The sequence below is a fragment of the Dipodomys merriami genome, unplaced genomic scaffold, assembly GCF_024711535.1.
Source record: "Dipodomys merriami isolate MVZ:Mamm:240054 unplaced genomic scaffold, mDipMer1.0.p SCAF_78, whole genome shotgun sequence".
Classification (NCBI taxonomy): domain Eukaryota; kingdom Metazoa; phylum Chordata; class Mammalia; order Rodentia; family Heteromyidae; genus Dipodomys; species Dipodomys merriami.
Genome location: NW_027206379.1, coordinates 4,746,789 through 4,766,826, shown reverse-complemented (window position 1 = coordinate 4,766,826; position 20,038 = coordinate 4,746,789).

Genomic DNA, 20,038 nt, shown 5'->3' with positions numbered 1-20,038 from the left:
CACCCCGCAGGCCCCCCGAGGGGGGCAGCCCGGGGCCGGGCGCAGTGGCGCCCCTGGCTTAGAGCTGAGTCCTGGGGACGGCTTGCTGGGGGGAGGGCGGGGGGGCTCACCTACAGGGACACAACTTGCAGGGCTGGGGGTGCTTTGGCTGCAAGCAAGGGCAGACCCAGGGAGGGGTGCCTGGGCCTGGACTCCAAGGCTCCTTTGTCTCCCAGAAATGGGCTAGCCAAGGTCAGAGCCCTAAGAAGAGGCTTTCCTGCCCGCCCCCCCCTTTCACAGAGCCTCACCCGGATAACAGGACTGACACCCCCCCCCCCAGCTCTGAGCTGCCAGGTGCACCTGGGAAGGAAGGAAGGGGCTTCCAGGACTGGCTGCCTGGCTTAGAAATGGGTTCGCGCACAATTCAGCTCCCTGCCCCTCTCACATGGCGGGGGGTTGGGGGGAATACCAGCACGGCCCCGCTGGGCCCGGGGTGCCGGGCCGGAGGAGTCCTCGAGCCTTGGCAGATGGAGCCCAGTTCCTGCTGACCAGGGAAAGGGGTGTGGGGTGTGCAGGACACGGGGCTGTCATGGGAGTCGGCAGTGGCCCTGGACTCCCCAAGCCCGGTGAGAGGCCAGGTGGACACCCCTTCCTCGGATCCCGGAACCTGCTCCCTGTTGAGGCCAAGGAGTCCGAAGAGAGGACCAGCACCTTGCAGGCCCACTTCCCCGCCGTGCAATGCTGGCTGCCCCGTGACTCAGTTTCCCATTTTGTTGTACAGCCGGGAGATGGTAGTTCAACCTTTAGCCCCAGCAGGCGGAGCCTCCGTAGTAACCTGTGTTTTCTCCCCTTCGTGGAGACAGAGGAGCTCTGGGGGTGGGGGCCTTTCCTCATTCCCCACATGCCTGGGCAGGCTCCCGTCCAACCTAAACAGCCCTCTGTCCTGCAGATAAAGATCTCCAGGCTGCCGAGAACCACGTCCCCTCAGCGTCCACCTTTGCCGGTGCATCCTCAGGCGGGACTGGGGCAGGAGAGGCCCTGACCCCTGAGAAACGGCCCTCTGGGTGGGCGGGGCCTCCGCCCCGGTCAGATTTTTCTGATGCAACAGGGAGAGAGGATCCTTGGGGGCAAAGGCTGGGCTCCCTCTAATGTGGGGTTTGGGGCTGCTGTGGGGTTATCTGTGTACAAGTGGGAATCTGAGACCCAGGCAACTCTTCACTACCCAGGAAGGGGGGGGGTCTGGGGCCTCTGCTAGGTCCCCATTCCTCAGACTATGCTCATGAATTGGGGTGAAGCAGGCCTGGCTCAGTGGCCTCCCAAAACTGTAGGTAGAGGCCCAGGGGCGTACTGCAAGGAAGCCTCTGACCCAGGCCTCCCATGGGTCTTTTCCTCTTGCAGGGCCACAGTGCTGCCTTTGCTCCAGGAAAGCCCTGTGTGGCTCTGTTGCCCCCTCTCAAAATGGCGCCCGTTAAGTGACCAATTGCATGACCAGAGAGGGGTCTGCTCTGTGCTGTCCCATACAACTCACACACAGGAAGTCAGTTCACCCCAAGGACAGCCTCACCCAGCCCCTTCCTCTAACCAGAGCTCCTCCTGGCCTCCCCCAGGTCTTAATGCAGAGGCCCAGCTAAAGAAAGCAGGCTCTGGCCAGGCACCCGTGGCTCACGCCTGCCATCCTAGCTACTTAGGAGGCTGAGATCTGAGGATCACGGGTTCAAAGCCAGCCTGGGCAGGAAAAGTCCATGAGACTCTTATCCCCAATGAACCACCAGATAACCAGAAGTGGCACTGTGGATCAAGTAGTAGAGCGCTCACCTTGAGCTGAAGAGCTGAGGGGCAGTGCCCAGGCCCAGAGTTCAAGCCCCACAACTGACCAAAAACAAAAACGAAAGAAAGAAAGAAAGAAAAATCAGGCTCTGGCCAGGTGCTAGTAGCACATATCTATAATCCTAGTGACTCAGGAGCCTGAGATCTGAGGATTGAGGTCTGAAGCCAGCCTGGTCAGCAAAGTCCAGTCCATGAGACTCTTATCTCCAATTAACCACAAAAAGCAGAAGTGGCCGGGCGCCTGTGGCTCACGCCTGTCATCCTAGCTACTCAGGAGGCTGAGATCTGAGAATGACGGTTCAAAGCCAGCCTGGACAGGAAAGTCTGGGAGACTCTGGTCTCCAATTAAACATCAGAAAACCAGAAGTGGTGCTGTGGCTCAAGTGGTAGAGTGTTAGCCTTGAGCTAAAGAGTTGAGGGACAGTGCCCAGGCCCAGAGTTCAAGACCCATGACCTAAAAAACAAAGCCAGAAGTGGAGCTGTGGATCAAGTGGTAGAGTGCTAGCCTTGAGCTGAAGAACTGAGGGACAGTGCCCAGGCCTAGAGTTCAAGACCCACAACCTAAAAATAAAGCCAGAAGTGGAGCTGTGGCTCAAAATGTACAGTGCTATCCTTGAGCATAAAAGCTCAAGGATTAGGCCCAGGCCCAGAGTTCAAGTCCCAGGACTGGCTTCTGAAGGGAGGGAGGGAGGGAGGGAGGGAGGGAGGGAGGGAGGGAGGGAGAAAAAGAAAGAGAGAAAGGGAGGGAGGGAGGAACAAAGAAAAGAGAGAAGGAAGGAAAGAAGGGAAGATAGAAAGGAAGGGAGAGAGAAAGAATGAAGAAAGGAAGGAGGAGAGAAAAAGAGGAAGGAAGCGAAAAAGAGAGAGAAGAAAAGAACTAGAGAAAGAAAGGAAAGAAAAGAAAGGAAGGGAGAAAATGAAAGATGATGGGAGGAATGAAAGAAGAAAGGGAGAGAGAGATGGAAACAAAGAGTGTGTGTGTGAGAGAGAGACAGAGAGAGAGACAGACAGAGAGAGACAGACAGAGAGAAACAGAGACAGAGAGACAGAGAGAGAGAGACAGACAGACAGAGAGAGAGACAGACTTGGGCCCTTTCAAGGGATGGGGACGCCCATGCCCCAACCTTCCTGTGACGCTCAACTGTGCTGCATGTAGGTACAAATGCATGGACAATTCCAGGATTGTGTTCAGCCGGTTGGCCCCGTGGACAGGAAATGGACTATCTTCTGGCTAGCGTGGACCAGCCTGGTGTCTGGGCACGAGTGACATGTGAGGGGAGAACAAGATGGCCCCCTTCTCCCATCACCTTGGGCAGGAGAGAGCTGGCCGCGGCCGCCCGTCTCTGATCTTTGGACAGCTTTGTTGGCTGTAGTTTCCACACTACCATCCATCCACCCAGTCAAGGCGGGGCGCCGGAGCCTTTGGTGTGTGCCGGGGCCGTGATCGACCACTGAGTGACTTTTCGAACACCTCGGTACCCCAAACAACCCCACCCTCCTGGGCGGGAGCCCCCCCCCCCAGCCCCAGCCTTGTATTTCTGTGTGTGAGGACTCCGGGTCCCCTCACGTGAGTGACCTCACCCAGGACCTGTCCTTCCTGCTGTCATGGGTCGGGGAGCGCTCAGCCGGTGCGGCTTCCTTCCTCCTCGAGACTGACTCACCCGCAGATTCTTCCTCCTGCCCGGCCTGACCAGCCACCCCGCTGTGTGAGCACATCTCCGCACAGATGTGTGTTTTTCATTCCTCCTAGGACAACACAGCACTCTGGGCCTTGCTGGGCATGAGCCCGGCCTTGGGACGCTGGCCACCCAGTCTGTCTGCAAGATCCCTTCTCTCGCATGCCTCCACTTCCCCAGATACAGCCTTGGGGGGCTCCCCACCTGTCCCCAGGCTCCACACACCCTCCGTGAGGAGTGGCGGAGGCTGTGTGTGTGTGTGTGTGTGTGTGTGTGTGTGTGTGTCCCATCCCCCTCTGCAACTGTCTGTTCCTTCAGGACAAAGATGGACTCTGTGAATGTGGGAGCCCCGCGCTGTCCCCGGGACTGACCCCCACCCCATTCATGCTACCTTTCCATGTTGAACACAGACAGATAGATTGCACCTCTGGCCTTCCTCCTGCCCTCCCTCCCCCTCCTCGCTCTGAGAAGAAAGAAGCGAGGCCTCTGCAGGAACCTCGCTCAAGGTTTCCCCCGGCTCAGTCCAGTGGGAGCTGGGCTCACAGGCCAAGGCCAGGGGCCCGGCACTGGCTTGTGGAAAGCTCCCGGCCTTGGAGATAGCAAAGAGCAGGCTTCCTCTGTGTGCGTGTGCACGCGTGTGCACGCGTGCAGCCTGCTCGACACCTGCCTTTACGGCGCCCTGCCATGCCTGGGCTCACCCCAGCACCAACTTCCCCCCATCACTTCATTATTTCTTTGTAAATAGGGCTTTTCCTAGTCAAAATAATCAGGGTTTTCTTTTTCTTTTTTCCCTGTAGCTGCCACATCTGGCTTTGATTGGCCCAGCCTCTGTGGATGCTGGAGCCCTGACGTGCCCGCCGTCCGGGGAAGGGCGGCCTGGGCCCCCTCCCCTCACCCCTGCCTCGCGCTCCTCTTGCAGATCTGGCTTGGCTGCACTCTGCAGGGTGGGTCCCTGGTTCTCGGTGCGGAGCTGAGGCCTGGGGTGGGGTGGGGGGCTCGTTCTGGGCCGGATCATCCCATCCATCGTGCCTGCGTGGGGACCACGGCACCACCGCACATAGCGGTACCCCACCCCCGGGGCTGCTGTGCCATCCTTCCTCGCCGAGACTCAAGACAGAGTGCCCCCCAGCTGCCCCTGCCTGCCCCGGGGATGGGCAGGGGCACCGCGGACAGGCCCAGGCTGCCCTGTGAGAACCGCGGTCCTCGGAGCAGGGGCTGCCAGGGGCCCTCATCACCTCTTTGTGAAGCTCGGGACGGGAGGGTGGCCGATTCCGACGTCCCCACCCTGCCAGCCTGTGGGCACCACACAGGGCCAAGGCCTCAGAGCTCACCCTCACCCTGGGCTTCCCAGGACCCCCTCTGGGGTGAGGCCCTGTCTGGGGCCACTGGTAGACAGAACTCATTCCCTCCACCTCTGGCCAGAGCCAGGCCCTGGGCAGCCATGGCGCTGCACTCTTGGGTGGAACCCTGTGTTCTCTGGTCCCGGTCCACAGGGAAGGCACCGGGTCTGCGCCTGGTGGCCGTGGGTTTCGGTACAGAGAGGAAGGGAGAGGTGTGTTCAGCATCACCAGACGCACATGGTGGCTGTGGGGGGTGGGGGGGTCATGGTATCAGTGGGACGGAGGGACGATTGGCCGGCGTTCACCTCTGCCGAATGCTCTTTGCCTCACGTAGCAGCTGTGTAGGTGACGGACCCCAGGCCATCTACCTCACCGTCCTTCCGGAACTTGTGACCGACCCTATCAGGGCTGCTCTTGGCCAATTCAGCTGATCAGTCACAGGTATCATATGATGCTTTGATCAGGCCTGTGCTATCGGACCCCATCAGGGCGCAGGCCTGTGGGTGTTTGCCCACTGACCCCACCAGGCAATCTTGAGAGATCATCGGGTCTCCCTGACCTGAACAAAGAGCATGCCCCTGGGAGCCGCATTGGGATTGGCTGACATCAGTGGGACAAAGTCTATCTGTCATCTGTCTATCTACCGCCTTTAGGTCAGGAGCCCAGAGCTAAGGCTGCTGGCAGCCGCCAGCTCTCTGCTTACCCCTCCCTGCTGGGTTGGACGGCCCCAGCAGCCCCTGGGCCTGGGGCAGGGGTGAAGCATGCGGCTAAGCAGAACAAGGCGCTCCCCTTCCTACCTGCGCTTTACCAAGTGTTTGGAATTCCGCAGCCCCAACAGCTGGATGAGCCCGACCCCCGTTCTCCCTGGGACTTTACCAGCGGCCAGGGCCTTAAATAATTCTTATAAAAACCATGTCAGCCCCAAACTGTGTGATATCTGATTTGTAGCACTCATAAAACCCCATGCCTGCTGCCAGAGAGGGGGAAGGGCGGGGCCCCCTTGCATGTGGAGGCCCCACGGGGTGCCTGCTTGTGAATGACTGAGGGACCCGCTGGGGGGGGCAGTCACCCCAGAGAGCTGGCCCATAAAGCTCCCGAGCACGGTTCCACCACCCCAGCCTCCCCACTGAGGGGACAACTGACCCCACAGCTCCCCACTGGGCCCAAGGGCTCCCAAACGTCCAGCCCAGGCTATGCCACTGCTTCAAGAATGGCAGCCAGGGCAGAGGGGACCAAGGAGGAGCACAGGAGTGGTGGGGGGGGGGGTTGTGGAGATGGCGGGCAGCCAGCCCCCTGTCCCAGCCCCCGAGGCAGCAGGAGATGCAGCCTGCTTGCTGAGGGGCTCTGGGAAGAAAACTAACCTGGCATCTGGTGCCCAGAGTTTGCAACCCCAGTGGCCGCCCTCACCGAGCCAGGAGAGAGCATAGGATGGACTAAGCTGGGAGGCCGAGGAAGGAGTGCACCCTGGCCCACAAGCCCCGGGGGAGGGGGGCCAGGGGGCTCCAGCAGTGTGGGTGGGCTGTTGGTGTGAAGAGGTCACTACCATGAGACCCACCGACCCAGGTCACATCTGTGTTGTTCTGATGTCCCTAGCAGGCCACAAGGGATCAGAGCTTGAGGGTCAGGGGACATGGTATCAGGCCCAGGGGTACCCAGGTGACCCCGGCACAGGCTTGGCTGGCTGGCTCCTAGGGCCCACCGGGTCTGGGTAATAAGTCTGCCTTGGGCTGCAGGCTCCGGAGGAGAGGCTGGCGGCAGGAGGTGGTCATTAACCACCCAGATCAAAGGACCCTTCAAACACTCGCTCATTACGAAGGCGGACAGAGCCGCCCCGGCCAGGCCAGTGAGGACAGAGTCTGCTGTTGGAATGGCCTTTGCTTCCCTTGGGGTAAGAGGGCCCAGCCCCCTCCCTCCCCACCCTCTCCCCCAGGCCACAAATCACCTCTGGGCCCTGAGAGGGCGCCCGCCATCCGGGCCTGCAGTTTCTGAGGGAACAGCCATGGAGGCTTCCGACTCCCAGGGCCGGTCTGAAGACAGGGTAGGGGTCCCAGAACTCTGCAGGCAGTGTAGAAGGGACACGTTGCTCTTCCACACCCCAGCTCCTCGTGACTGGCAGATGACTGCCAACCTAAACAGCACACTTCTCTCTACTTTAAAGCACCCGTTTGGGCAGACTTGGAAGGTTCTAGAAGGAAGATGTGGGGTTGAGGGGTTGAGGGCTAAGAGGGCTGAGGGTCTTGATTTCTTCTCCGTGCTGCTGGCCCTGAGGACAGGAGACCCTTGCTACCTGTGTCTTTCTTTGCTCCGCGGGGTAATCGTACAGACTCCTGTGATCACAGACAAGGTCCTGGCTGGTAGAAAGACTTTGTTCCTGAGACCTCTATCCTCCGGATTTTGAGACCAGCTTTTCTGTCCTCGTGGGTCCTCGCATTAGCCAAGGCCTGGCAGGTCCCTTCCTCCCACGGCCACGGTGTGGCAGAATGTGGCCACAAATGGGCACTAGGAAGCCGAGTCCTGGTGGACCAGCTGTCTGTCTGTGGTAGCGGCTACTGTTGGCCTGAGATAGGAATCTGCCTTTGTGCCAGCCCAGAACCCAGCCACGAGGTGGCGTGCTGGACACCCAGTCACCGAGTCCAGCAGGTGCCAACCGGACGGCTTCTCAGGTCCCGGGACGGCTGTCTTTCTGGAGAGGCCAGGGTTTGCTCGGACCCTGGGGACACCCCTCTCCCAGAAAGAGAGATCAGGGTCCTGGGACTTCCACAGCCCCAGGCAGGGCTCCTCCACCCCTTAGCCCACCTCCTTTTGATGGCCCCTGGTGAGGGGGCACGGGGTAGGGCACTGAGTCTGTGGAGCCTGGTGCTGTTCTGAGCTGGGAGCTGGTGGTGACCCCTCACCCAGCTTCCATAGGTCCACTGACCTCGGGACTTCATCCACATACTCAAACAAACCCTGCTGTTCCCCCAACTCCTTCCCAGAACCTGCCCCCCTCAGCCACCTAGCCTTGTTGCTGGGGGCACAGGGACCGTGAGCAGAACCGTGGCTTCTGTTCCCATGTGGCTTGGAGGGGGCCGGGTGCACACTTTGTGGAGGGGGACTACAGAGAGCCGTGCTCAGACCAGGCCTGGGCCGGGAGGCATGGTGGGCAGGGAGGGCCGTTGGGACATTAACATCCAGGAAGATGGGCTGTTTGTCCTGGATTAGGAGAACAGGGGGAGTCCACAGAGGGCTCTCCCAGATCTGGGTGATCTGGCACATGGCTCTTCTGGGCTTGTCCCTGTGCCCTTGGGAGGAGGCAGCCTGGGCTGTGTCAGGACTTTCCTAAAAATACATCCCAGGCCCAAGGCTCTCGAAGGGGCCCCTGGGGCGCGGAACAGCTGCTCTTCCCATCTTGCCTGTCCTCACCTCCCGCCCGGAACATCCCCTGCCCGCCTTGCCCCCAGACCTCGCCCCAGCTAAATCCGCCATGGCCCCTCCGCCTGTACATAACAGGAAAACTATGTGCCCTGGGCTCCTCTGGGGCTTTGGAGGCCATGCCCACTGGTGCTGGGAGAGGGGGGCCGACAGCTGCCCAAGGAATGTCCTTCATCGGAAAATATCAGGAATCCTGTCCCTGCCGTCCTCGGCCAGAATAGAAGGGACTGTGGACATGGCCACAGTTGCCGGCATCCATCAAGAGGAGGCCAGCTGGAATGGCTTCCAACTGCCTTGGCTGGGGCAGCATGGGGACCCCCAAGTCCCTAGGCCAGGGAGCAGCAGGACCCCCCCCTCTCCCAGGAAAAAGGCTGAGAAGGGCCACACTGGTCACTCAGTCACTCAGAGACAACTGCTAGCTCTCAGTGTCCTGGGTCTGAGCTATGGCAGTCACTCCAGGGAGGCCTCTGTGCTGCCAGGAACCCTGCTGGGATTTCTCTCCTCCCCATGAAGTGGGGAGGGGGCTGTTCTACAGGCCATGGTGTGGGAACAAGGGGACCAAGGCCTGGATGGGCCCCAAGATACGAAGGGGGCAGTGTGGGAGGGGACGGGGGGAGTATGGGACACAAAGAGCCCCCCTAAGACATTGCAAAGACACATGGGAAAGGCAGGGAGCGCTCTATGCCAGGAAGCTGGCCCCAGAGGTCCCGAGGACAGGCAGATGGACAGGTGGGGGACAAGAGGATTGGGAGCAGGCGCCAGCCTGGCGGCCCCAGCCTGGCACACTACACCACGTGCTTGGCTATGGGGTCATGGAACATTCTTGGTGGGGCTGAGCGGGGTCTGGGGCCAGGTGTGAGAGTCCTAAAAGGGCATGGGTGATCAGCGGCACCACTTGGTCACCTCTGCGGTCTGACTCACCCCGCCGTGTCCAGTGTCACTGCTATGGTAACGTCGGGAAGGGCAGGAAAACAGACCCGCAGGGTCCCATGCCACCGAGGGGTGGGACAGTGCGAGAGACATGACCAAGTTTGAGAGAAGCTCGCGGCTGTCCTGGCTCCATCCAGCGCCCCTGTCCCGCTAGCCCCCCAGCCCCCCCCCGCTCCCCTGCCTATCTGAGCCCGGATGTGGTGTGGGGCTCTGGGGGACTCGGAGGGCATGGGTGAATGTGGCCAGGGAATGCAATCCCCCCCCCAAATTCCCAGGACCTTGGGGGCTCCCAGAATATTTGGGCGTGAGGAAGTGGCCCCAATCGTGTCCTTCTGTTAGACAGGAGATTCCCACCTCTCAGGGTGCCGGGGTCTCAGCTTTTCCAGGAGTGCTGGGCAGAGTCTCCAGAGTGGCCTGGGGAGCCAGGAGGGCTCCTCTGCGGCTGCCTGAAGGGGGCAGTAGAGGAGCACAGCGCCTGGCTCCACTCGCTCCCTGCGTGGGGGCCTCCTGCCCCCAAGCCAGGCCAGTTGGCTCCACATGGCGCCTTCCCAACCCTCCTCCCCCACCCCCGGAATGCGGTTGCAGAACACGCAGATCTGGTGAAAAAACACACCCAGGCGGCCAGGGCCCCCACCCCGCCCCCCCGCCTTCCCAGCAGGGAGGTCTCAGGCCCAGGTTTCTGCAGGGGGGTCTGCTCTTGGAGGTGGAGCGGGAGGCAGTTTCTGGTGGGGACCACCTAAAGAAGTTTTGTCCTTTTGGAGGGAGCAGGGGGCTGAGTGTCTGAGACCCTTTGTTCACCTTCCCAGGACTCAGGGCCCGCATGATCTCCAACCCTGAAACCTAGGCCTCGGGGCGCAAGGGCGTGTGCAATCGGGGCCACATGGGCAGCTGGGGACCCAGAAAGCCGGGTGTCCCGTCCGAGGGTGGCGCTGCCGGACCAGGAGGAGCTGGACACGGGGCAGAGGGGTCACACACAGCCATGGCCCCGAGCCCCTCCCAGGCTTAGTTGTTCCGAACCTGAGCCCTCTGAGAGGTGAGCTCAGGCTCGGTGGCCCGGGGGGATCAGGAGGCCATGCGTCACCGGGAAACTCGAGCCTCCTCAGGCCCAAAGAAGGAGATCCTTCCACACCGAGAAAGGTGGACAGGCCGGTCCCGAGAGCTCGCGTCCCCCAGCGTGACACCTCCCAAGATGGCCCTGCCTGGCGGCCAGGCCTGCAGCCTCCTCAGCCTCCCCGCCCCCAGCCGCGGCCCCAGCCTCCCCTCCCGCGTCTGCTTTCTGTGTTAGAGGGATCAGGTTCCCCAGCCCCTCCAGGGCCGTGTCTTATCTCTGGGAAAGAGATTACAGACTTTCTGACATTAAATTTTCAGGCTGAAGCTTTCAGCATGTAGTTTGAATAGCATTTTTTTTTTTTTCAAATAACACCTGGAGAGGGGGAAGCAGAGGAAGACTGCTTACCACAAAGCCCTGTGCTGGGGGCTGGGGCATTCTGCTCCCCCCCCTCCCCACACCCCCCCCTCCGTGTCCCCCACTCCCGTCACTCCCTCACCATGAGTTATATCCATTCTGGCCACTCTGGCTCCCCCCACCTCCACCCCGTCTCTGCTCGGCCCCAGCCGAGGGGCGCACGCTTTGGCTCGTGGAGTTGTGGGCCCTCCACCACCCCCACCGAGCACCTATGCCTTTCTCCTATGTGCAGACTCCTGGGGTAACCCAGCTCGCATTTGTGGGAGCTGGGTCTGTGTCTGGCTGGGCTGGAAGCCCCCAGGAGAGGCGAAGGCCGGATTTAGGACTCTGAGCCTGAGGTCCCAGCCAGGCCTGCCTCCAGCTTCCTGCTTCCCCCCTCCCACCTCCCCCCTCCTGCCTGCTCTTCTCAGACGGTAGAAGTGGAGGGGGCTGCTATTTGCGTCTCTTGGTAATTGAAGGGGCCGCTTGGAAAATCTAGCTTCAAGCTTGTCTGTTGGGTCATTTTGATTTGGGGATTTCCAAACATTGGGGCCACAAGAGGTCACCCCACTGACCCCAGCCTGCTTCATTATGTACAGCGACATTGCTGTGGTACCTGATGGAATCCAGAAGGCACAAGCAGGCGGGCGGGCGGCCGGGGAGGCAGGAGGCCGGGATGTGGGGGTGGAGCGGCCAACCTGGCTTGCTAGATGCTAGGCCCCGTTTGCCCCAGATCGAAGCGTCTCCGTGGGGCAAACTAGCTCTGCGGCCCAAGACAGGTGCCCAGGGCACACCAGCCCCAGCGCCTCGGCCTCACACCCAGCCCACAAAGGGCAACGGACCCGGTTTCTAGACATCCACAAGACCTGCCGTTTGTCGTGGTCCTCAGGGCCTGGTGGGGACTGGCTCTCCGTCAGTCTCTCCCAAGGGCCGCCTCTCCCCTCCCTCCCCACCTCTGTAGGGTGCGGCCTTTGCCCTGGTCTTCAGCCCCTGCTCTCCTCCCACCCAGCACCTCTGTGCCTCCCAGCCTCAGGAAGCCCCCCGGGCCTCCATGCAGCCCCCTTTCCCAGGCACTGCTGGCTCACCGCCAGTGCCACCCAGTGAGCATCACCTCCAGAGGCCATCCCCACCCTCCAGCGTCCCGGGACGTTATCCTTGGGCTGGGATCTAAGGCCCCTGCCGTGTGTGACTTCCCCAGTGCCCAAGTCAGCCCACAGCCTCGTGGGAGGTGGGAGGCCCACGGGGGACAGCAGTGCCTCCTTTCTGTATTCACGGTGCATCCCTCGTGTCTGTGACCCCAGGGGACGGTGGGCAAGGTCACCGGGGGTACAAGCATAACCCACCGTGTCCCCCCGCTGCCCCGTTCCAGGCTCTCCTGACTCTTCAGGGTCAGGGACGGGGGCCAAGTGGGACTGCCCAGTACAAGCACTGGGAGAAGGAGGGGCAGGAGGGGCCTCCTCGTGGGACCCTGCTCTGAGGGGAGTGGGAGCCAGCGGGAGTTAGTGGTTCCCCAAATGAAGCAAGCACGGGGATGATGGCTGGAGGTGGACGAGCACCGGGCAAGGGAGCTGTGCTGTCCAGGCCTGCGTCTGAGCTGAGACGTAGTTGAGAGACCTGGCTGGGAGTGGGGCGCTGGACGAGGGGCAGCTCTGTCGGCCTCCCCGGGGGTGAGCGTCTGGCCCGCCGTCCCCCGGTGCCCTAGGAAATGAGAGCTGGGTCGGCACTGCCCTCCTTCCCGCTCCTCCAAGCAGCTTGGCCGTGGGACTTCGCAGGTCAGCACTTTCTGCAAACCCCATGCGTAGCCAGCAGGGCCCGGCCAGCGGGGCAGGTCGTGCCTGGGGGGGGTGGCCAAGGCCACCCGGCCCCAGGGCCACCATATGCCAGGCCCAGCCAGGCCCCCCTTGCTCTTTGCCACTTGCCCCAGCCTCCACACTCCTCTTTGAGACTCTTTGGCCTTCTCAGACCTCCCCCCACTTCTACCCCTACCTCCCCAGGTCCCAGCCAGCAGCCCAGTGGCCAGGGCACTGTCTCCTCTGGAGCCGCTTGCTCGGCTTCCTCTTCAGGAGGGCCTAGGGGCCCCCAGACCTGGCCTTGGAGGGAGGGATCTGGAGAAGAGCCGTGAGACCTCTTGGGATGGGAGTCTCTTGTTCAAGTAAGACTTTGGCAGTCCTGGAGTAGTGGTTGGGTGGGTTTGGGAACCCCAAGTCTTCTCCCACTGATGTACCAGAGAATTTCCAAGGGCCGGCTGAAAGCCCACAGTCCCCTCGGAGCCCATGGAGCGAGGACCCCAGGGTGGCGCTGTAAAGAGAACAGCAGGGTGGTGATGGAGCTTCGATGTGGCTGTCACCCCGCGTGGTTATGGGGAGCTTCGATGTGGCTGTCACCCTGCAATGTGTGGCCAGGCGGGCACTCGGCTCTCCTCGCTCACAGCAAGGGCGGCCCTCACCACCCCAGCCGCCCGCTGCCTCTGCCTGGCTCCAGTGAGCCCTGCCACCTCCACTGTCATCCTACCACGTCACGGCTCCTTCCCTCCTTCCTTCCACAAGACACCCTGCCCCTGCCCCCTACGCGCACTCCCCAGGGAGTCCCGGGCCTCCATGAGGAGGGACCAGGGAGGACATAGAAGGCTCTCAGAGGACAGGAGACAGAAGGGTAGAAGAGACCAGGGCTGGTCCAGCAGGTGAGAGTATTTCTGGAAAATAGAGGGACTGGGGGGGGGGGAGGTACAGTGGACAATCAAAGAAGCGAAGGGCTTGAAGGAGCAAAGGCGGGGGGCAGCTTCTAGGAGGGTGTCTCTGGAGAGGAGGAACTGCCGCTGGACCTTTGTGGCCAGGGAGCCTTGGACAGCTGGGCCCAGAAGAGATGTCCGGACAGAGTGAAGGGCCAGCTTTTGGAGAGAAGGAAAAACCCAGAAGAGCAGCAGGATGGAGAGAAGGGCGTCTGGAATTGACAAGGGCTAGTCACCACGACGCCAAGGGCCAGTGTCCTCTCCCCCAGCAGAAGCCAGCCAAGTGAGTGCCATTTTATGAGACTGGGGGTGGGGGAGGAGCCAGCTCACCCTTCTGTCCGGGCATTGGGTAGAGCCAACCGTCCTTGCAGCACCAAACTAGCCATTCCATCTGGGGGAGAGGTAAGGGTGAGCTTTATCTCTCTGTGTGGAGTGTGGAGCAGATGAAAACTTGGGGGCTGGGGGGGGGGACCAGGGCCTGGCTTAGGAGGCTTGGGGCCTTTCTGGGCAACATGGGAACTGAGAGGGAAGAAGGGTCTTAAGATGGCAGACACCAAGATGGCAGCACCCAGCTCCTCCCTGAGCCACGTAGGGCTCTGGGTCCCTGTCGTAGGGGGAGGCTGGGTGCTGGTCTTGGTAGGTGAAGGAGTCTCAGCCAAGGAGAGACTTGGAGAATGTCTAGGGATCCAGGCGCCTGGACTCTGCACAGTCTGGGATGGGTCCCGCACCCCTTCAAGCTCTGAGGCCAGGCCCACCGGCCCGTGCTGGTCCTAGCTGGCTGGTCCACCGCTCCCTCGGGTTCCTGAGCACTGGTTGTCCAGAGGGGAGGGCTACAGCCCTGCCCATCGGGGCTGAGTTGGGCTGCAGGACACCTGGAGAAAGCCCTAGAAAAATGCAAAGCTTTGTGGTTATCTCAAGACCAAGGGGGCTGGGCAAGAGACAGGCAGAGAACAAAGATCAGATTCCTGACTGAGCCCTTGAGCCTTCAATTCCTTGGACTAATTATTTGCTTAGGTCAAAGCTCCCGGCCCGCTAGGGTAGGGGCCCAGGATGAGGGTGAGGGGCACAGAACACTTTCCTGATGAGGTCTGCTTATCCCAAAGGCCAGTTAGGCTTCAGAGTCATGGAGGCTGTGCGTGCATCTGGGGTCCCAGGAGGCTTACCTGCCCAGAGGGGCACCCTTCAGAGGCTCAGGGCCGGGGAGGGGCCACCCTGTCCTTGGTTTCCTAGGTAACCAGGAGGGGAGAAAGCAGGCTGGAATCAGGCGGAGTTGGGGATACTTCCTGATGTGAGAGAGGGGTCCCCTCCTGGGCCATGGCAGGACTGGGGAGGGGTGGGGAGAGTCCTCCTTTCCAGGTGCAGCCCACAGAGCTGGACACGGGGAACTGTCTCCTCCTGGTCCTTACAGGGGAGCCATCGCCCTCCCCAATGGGTATTGGCCATGGAGACCCCCAGTGGCCCCTGGCCTGACTTCCCATTGCAGAGGCCCTTCAAGGGTTTGTTGTCTTCAAACCCCAGAGGTCCAGCCTGGACATCCTGGAACTGACCTGTCCCATTGGATCGGACAAGGTGCGTGCGGTCCACCCGGCGCTCCGGGTCCCGGTGGTCTCCAGGGCAGCTGGGAAAACACATCTTCTCTCCCAGCCTTCCCACTGCATCCTTGGCTACAGACATGGCCGCTCACTGGTCTCCATCCCAGCTCCATCCTTGACCGTCTCTCGGAGACTCGGGGACCCACAGTGGCTGCTCCCCCTCCAGCCGGCTGGGAAAAGGCCCATGGTGGTGCAGGGCACGCAGCAGGACGGCCGAGGATTGGTCAGTGCCTGAATGTCCCCGGACGGATGCCCGTGTGCCCTTGGGCAGCCTTTCCCCCTGCACAGGCTGTCCAGGCTGGGGAAAACCTAAGCCAAAGGGATTAAGAAAGGACACAATCAACTCTCCCTTGGCTGTGCTAATTTGTGCTTCATTTAGTATATATTCACTCCCTGGGTCAAAACACGGAGGCGGTGGTGCCAGAGGTCCGGATGTGGCCCTTTGCTCCAGCCAGCCTCCCACAGATGCCCAGCCCTGCCCGGCCCCGCCCCTCCTCACCCGCTGCTCCCTTGCCTGCTTCCTCCACCCCACAGCCACCTTGCACATTCCTGTGGCCACACGGGAGGCAGGGGAGCCTCCCCTGGGTTTCTGGGTACACTGAGGCACACGATGACCCTCAGTCTCACTACGTGGGTCTGCAGGAGCCACAGACCTGGGCAAGGACTTCAGGGCCCCTCCTGGCCCCCCGGGCCGCAGGTCTTGAGCTGAGAGCTGCCCTGGCCCTTGCTGGCCCTTGCTGGGCCTTGCTGGCCTTTCCTTTGGATCTGGTAACCCAGAACATGCCTTCACCCCAGGACCAATTCTCTGTCCACTCCCGGTGGTCCTGTTGGGGCAGCCGGGTTGTGGCTGGAGGGTCTCCTGGCACTGTCCTTCTCCATCACGGGCTCTGGGACGGGTGGATTCAGAGGCCTTTCCAAGGGAGCCTGAGGGAAACAGGGTGCTGGCAGCGGCTCTGACTGCAAGCACGTGTTCACCTTCCAGGAGGACAAAGGGACCCCGGATGACAGGGAAGGACCAGAGTCTGACCTCCTGCTCCTCTTGACCCCCAGGACCCCCACCCTCTGGCTTTTCTTTTCCTTCTACTGAGTCTGGGCCTACTACAGATGCCTCCCTGGTTCAACCCTGCATCCTGGCCTAGGTCCCAATGTGCTGGCTTGGAGCGGGGAGGGGGAGGAAGGGTGGGGGTGGAGCAGTTTGCTCCATCCACTCTCCCCAAGCTCAGACCGGACCACTTAAGAATAATGAGGTCCAGGTGGCCCTGCGTGAGCTTGGATCCCCTGGCTGAGCCGCCTCCTGCGTCCCGCCTCCTGCCGGGAGCAGCTAATGACAAACAGAGGTAGGAAGGTGAGACTCCTATGCTGTCAGACTGGCAGGTAGGACACAGGGCAGGGCTGGGTCAAGCCGCGGGCCCCCTCTGCCGTGGGGTCCCCTCTGCTGCACTGCCCTGGGGACACAGGTCCACGTGCGAGGTCCTGGATCTCCTTCAGACCTGGGCCTCCGCCCTGCCCGTGCCGGCCCGCACTGAGGTCTGCGCCTGGTACCCCAGGAGCTTTCTGTGGGCCCGTGGGGGACCCGAGGATCTTTTGGGTCCTCTTTCTCCGTCACACAGAGCTGCCTCCACATCCCGTCCGCCCAAGCCGGCCAGGCAGGTGAGCTGAGGAACTTCAACCAGGAAAGGACAAAAGACTCGGCACCTGTCCAGCCCCACGTGTACGCCTTGACCACCACGGAGCTACACACGTTAAGATGGCTTAGACTGTGTTCCGTGGGTTTTTAAAACACAATACAACTGAAGGTGCTCGGTGCCGTCGTGTGTGTCCGAGGGGACCCGCAGGGGCTGAGAGGCCCAACCCCAGCTGAGGGACGGTGTCCGGAGCCGGCTGGGAAGCAAGGCTTAGGGAGCCTCTGTGTGTCTCATCCCATCCCCCTCAGGAACACCCTGTCCTCTGACCTCTGACCCCTCACAGCCCGGCTGTCGGCCTCCAGCTTCCTGGACAAGAGCTGCCTAGCTCGGGCCCCAGCCAGCTTGGCCACCAGAGAGACACTGGAGTACATCACGTACAAAAGCCACACATACACACACAGTACACACACGTGCCCCCACACACATACATGCACATGCATGCAGGTAAACGTGCATACACGTGTGTGCACCGCAAGGACATGGGCCTGGTGGCTGAGGGAAAGAGTGGGTTGAGGGGACACTAAGTCTCCTCCAGGGAGGCTCAGCAGGCTTTAGGGGCCAGCAGGGAGGCGGGGAGGGAAGGAAGCGGTTCACGTAGATGACAGATTCAGAACCATGGGGAGAGGCCCGTCTGCAGCTGGAGAGAACCCCCAGGCCATGTGGCATGGGTCCCCTCCCAACGGTCACTGAGACCTGACTTTTCTGTGGAAAGGAGAAGAGGGTCGCAGGGCAGCGACGTAGCAGGGAGAAAAGGTTGGGTGGGGGCTCAACCGGGCCTCAGGGAGCCGGGTGGCAAGCATGGGAGGGGAGGCTGGGGCGGAGGGGAGGTCAGGAATCAAGGCCAGCAGGTTTTGGGTGGCAGGAAGAACAAAGGCGGAGGGACCTGAAGATAATCACACACGGCCCAGGCCCCCCAGCCCGTGGGGCTCAGAACATTTCCACATCTAGCGATAAGACATTGGTTACACAGTTACAGGCTGATTGGGACCGGGGCAGCCTAGAGACGCCAGGCTGCCCGGGAGGGTCCGAGGGGAGGCTGAGGTCCAGGGTCTGGTCTTGCCAGCCACTCCCCATCCACCCACCGGTGGGGAGGGCGCAGGCGGGGGGGGGGGCTCCCCTCACGTTATCTTCAGCAAACCTGCCTGGTTTCTGTAGGCGGTCACCACATGGCCACCCTGCTACTGCCGTGGCCTCTCCTTGGGCCCGGAGCCCACCCCCGACCCCTCTAGGCCTCCGGGACGCACGGCCATGGGGGTGAGGGGGTCTTTGTGTGGCTGGTGCTGACCACGGGCCCGGCGGGCGGCTCGCTCCTGACGGAGCTCGGCCTCACAGCCAGGTGGCAGGCACTTGTAGGAGGGACCATGCTCTATCTAGAGCCCTTCCTTGAGGTAGACGCTCCCAGGGCCCCGAGGCTTATCCCTGTGCCCTGAGGAGGGAGGACTCGGGCCAGACGAGTCGGTAGGCACACCCAGAGCCAGGTAACGCAGCTACAGGCAGATGGACACCACGGCCAATGGGGCACCAATGTCCCCCAGCTGGGGCTCACATCTGCTCTTCAGAAATCCAGGCAGAGGGTGGGACAGGGCAGCAGGCGGGGCGCGGGGGCCTTCCCCGCGCTTTCCCACGACGCCCCGGCCCTTGGCATCCCACACCTCGCAGCAGCTGGGCACAGCCAGCTGCTCCCACGCCCACAGCCCCGCCCGAGAGAGAGCCTGAGTCCAGGCAGCGACAGCCTTTTCCCATGGCCAGGATGGGGCAGGGGGAGGTGAGGAATTTGAGGAGAAAATAGCAGTGGCCTGGGAATTTGGAAAATGCATCCGACCGCCGGGACCCTTGGGAAGAGGCAGACAGGAGGATTAGGGGCGGGGGCTGGTCCTGGGTGGGCCATGACTGTGGGGCTCTGAGTCTCCAAAATGAGGCGGGGGGGGGCGCTACCCTTGTGGGTGAGCAGCTGGCCCTGTCCTTCAGCCCAACTCCCTTCCCCGCGCCTCTAATCACAGACCTTCAACCCCAGGGGCTGGGGTGCCCAGCCTAGCCCGATAGCCCGCCACACCTTGTAGGTGGTGGGAAAGCCGGCCCGTGCAGGGAGGGCCTCTCTTCATCTTGGGGAGCAGAGGGTGTTCAGAGGTAGGATTGGGGGTCCCCCAAAGGTTGCTCCTGGAACCCCTGGCCACCTCATCTATCAGTTCCATTTTTTTTCTGTGCCCATGGTTCTATGGGACCCAAGACACCCCTGGTTCTAAGTCTCCCCATGCAGAGAGTTGGAAAGTAGGGTGGGTGGCCCTGCGGGGTCCCCTCTGGGGCGGGGGCGTGAGGAGGCTCCCTGTGGGCTTTTTCCCACAGCAGCTGTCTCTGCCTCTTGGAGCTTGCTGACAGGTCTACCCCAGGCTAAGCCCTGCGTGGCTGATTACGATAGACATTCATACCAGGGAGATGGGGCAGAGCAGCTGCTCAGAGGGGCTCAGGAGCCCCCACCGCAGCCCACGCAGCCCCCTCCTTCCTGTCCTGATGCCCGTGTACAGCTTCGCCCTGTTTGGTTAGACTGGACCCTCAGGACCCCCCTTCCCCTCAAGGACCAAGCTGGGCCTCAGGACTCTGCAGATTGACATTAGTTGGGTGAATGGAGTCATCTGGCAGCCTGGTGCCCTGCTTGGGGATGATGTGATTATAGTTGCCCCCGAGGCCTGTCCATCCCCACCCCATGCCTGTCCATCCTGCACTAGGTCCAGGGCAATTAGCAACAGTGTGGAGGCCCAAAATTGCACTGGCCAGACAGGACGGGCTTTGCTCCAAAGGTGACAGGAAAGAGCAGAGAGACGTGCCCCAAGGTACAGAACACGGGGACAGGGGTGGGGAGGGCCTCGGCCGAGATGGCGCTCAGCCAGGAGGGTAGCAGAGCCCACGGGGGCCGCAGAGGGGCCGCCACCAGCGCCTGACCCTTGGCCTGCCATTTGCTCAGCTAACTTTGCGGAGTGGACACTGTATGTGGACAGAGTCCCAGACGATAAGGATCCTGGGTCGATGACTTCTCTGGCTCACACTGGCTTTAGCCCTCTGCCCCCTGCCCCCTCCAAGGCCACCGTCTCACTGCCTTTGGGAGCCCTGGGGGCCTCTGGGAACGCAAGCCTGCCCTTGCTTTCCTCTCCACACCCACCTGGCCTGGGCCTGGGCGGGTGGGGGCAGGGGTCCCACACTGCTTACTGCCCCAGCCTCCCTATGTGAGGCCCCGTCTGCAGGTCTGTCCTTGGCCCACTGTCTGCTAGGTCTAGGCGCTGGCCAGGGGCCCTCAGCTGCAAGGGAAACCCCTGCCCTGGACCTCGAGTCTGGAAAAGGGTGATGCCAGCCACTCTTGAAGAGTGCAAGTGTGGGCATGCCTCTTCCCTCAAGGCCGAGACCACCATCCGCTGGGAGGCCTCTGCCAGGTAC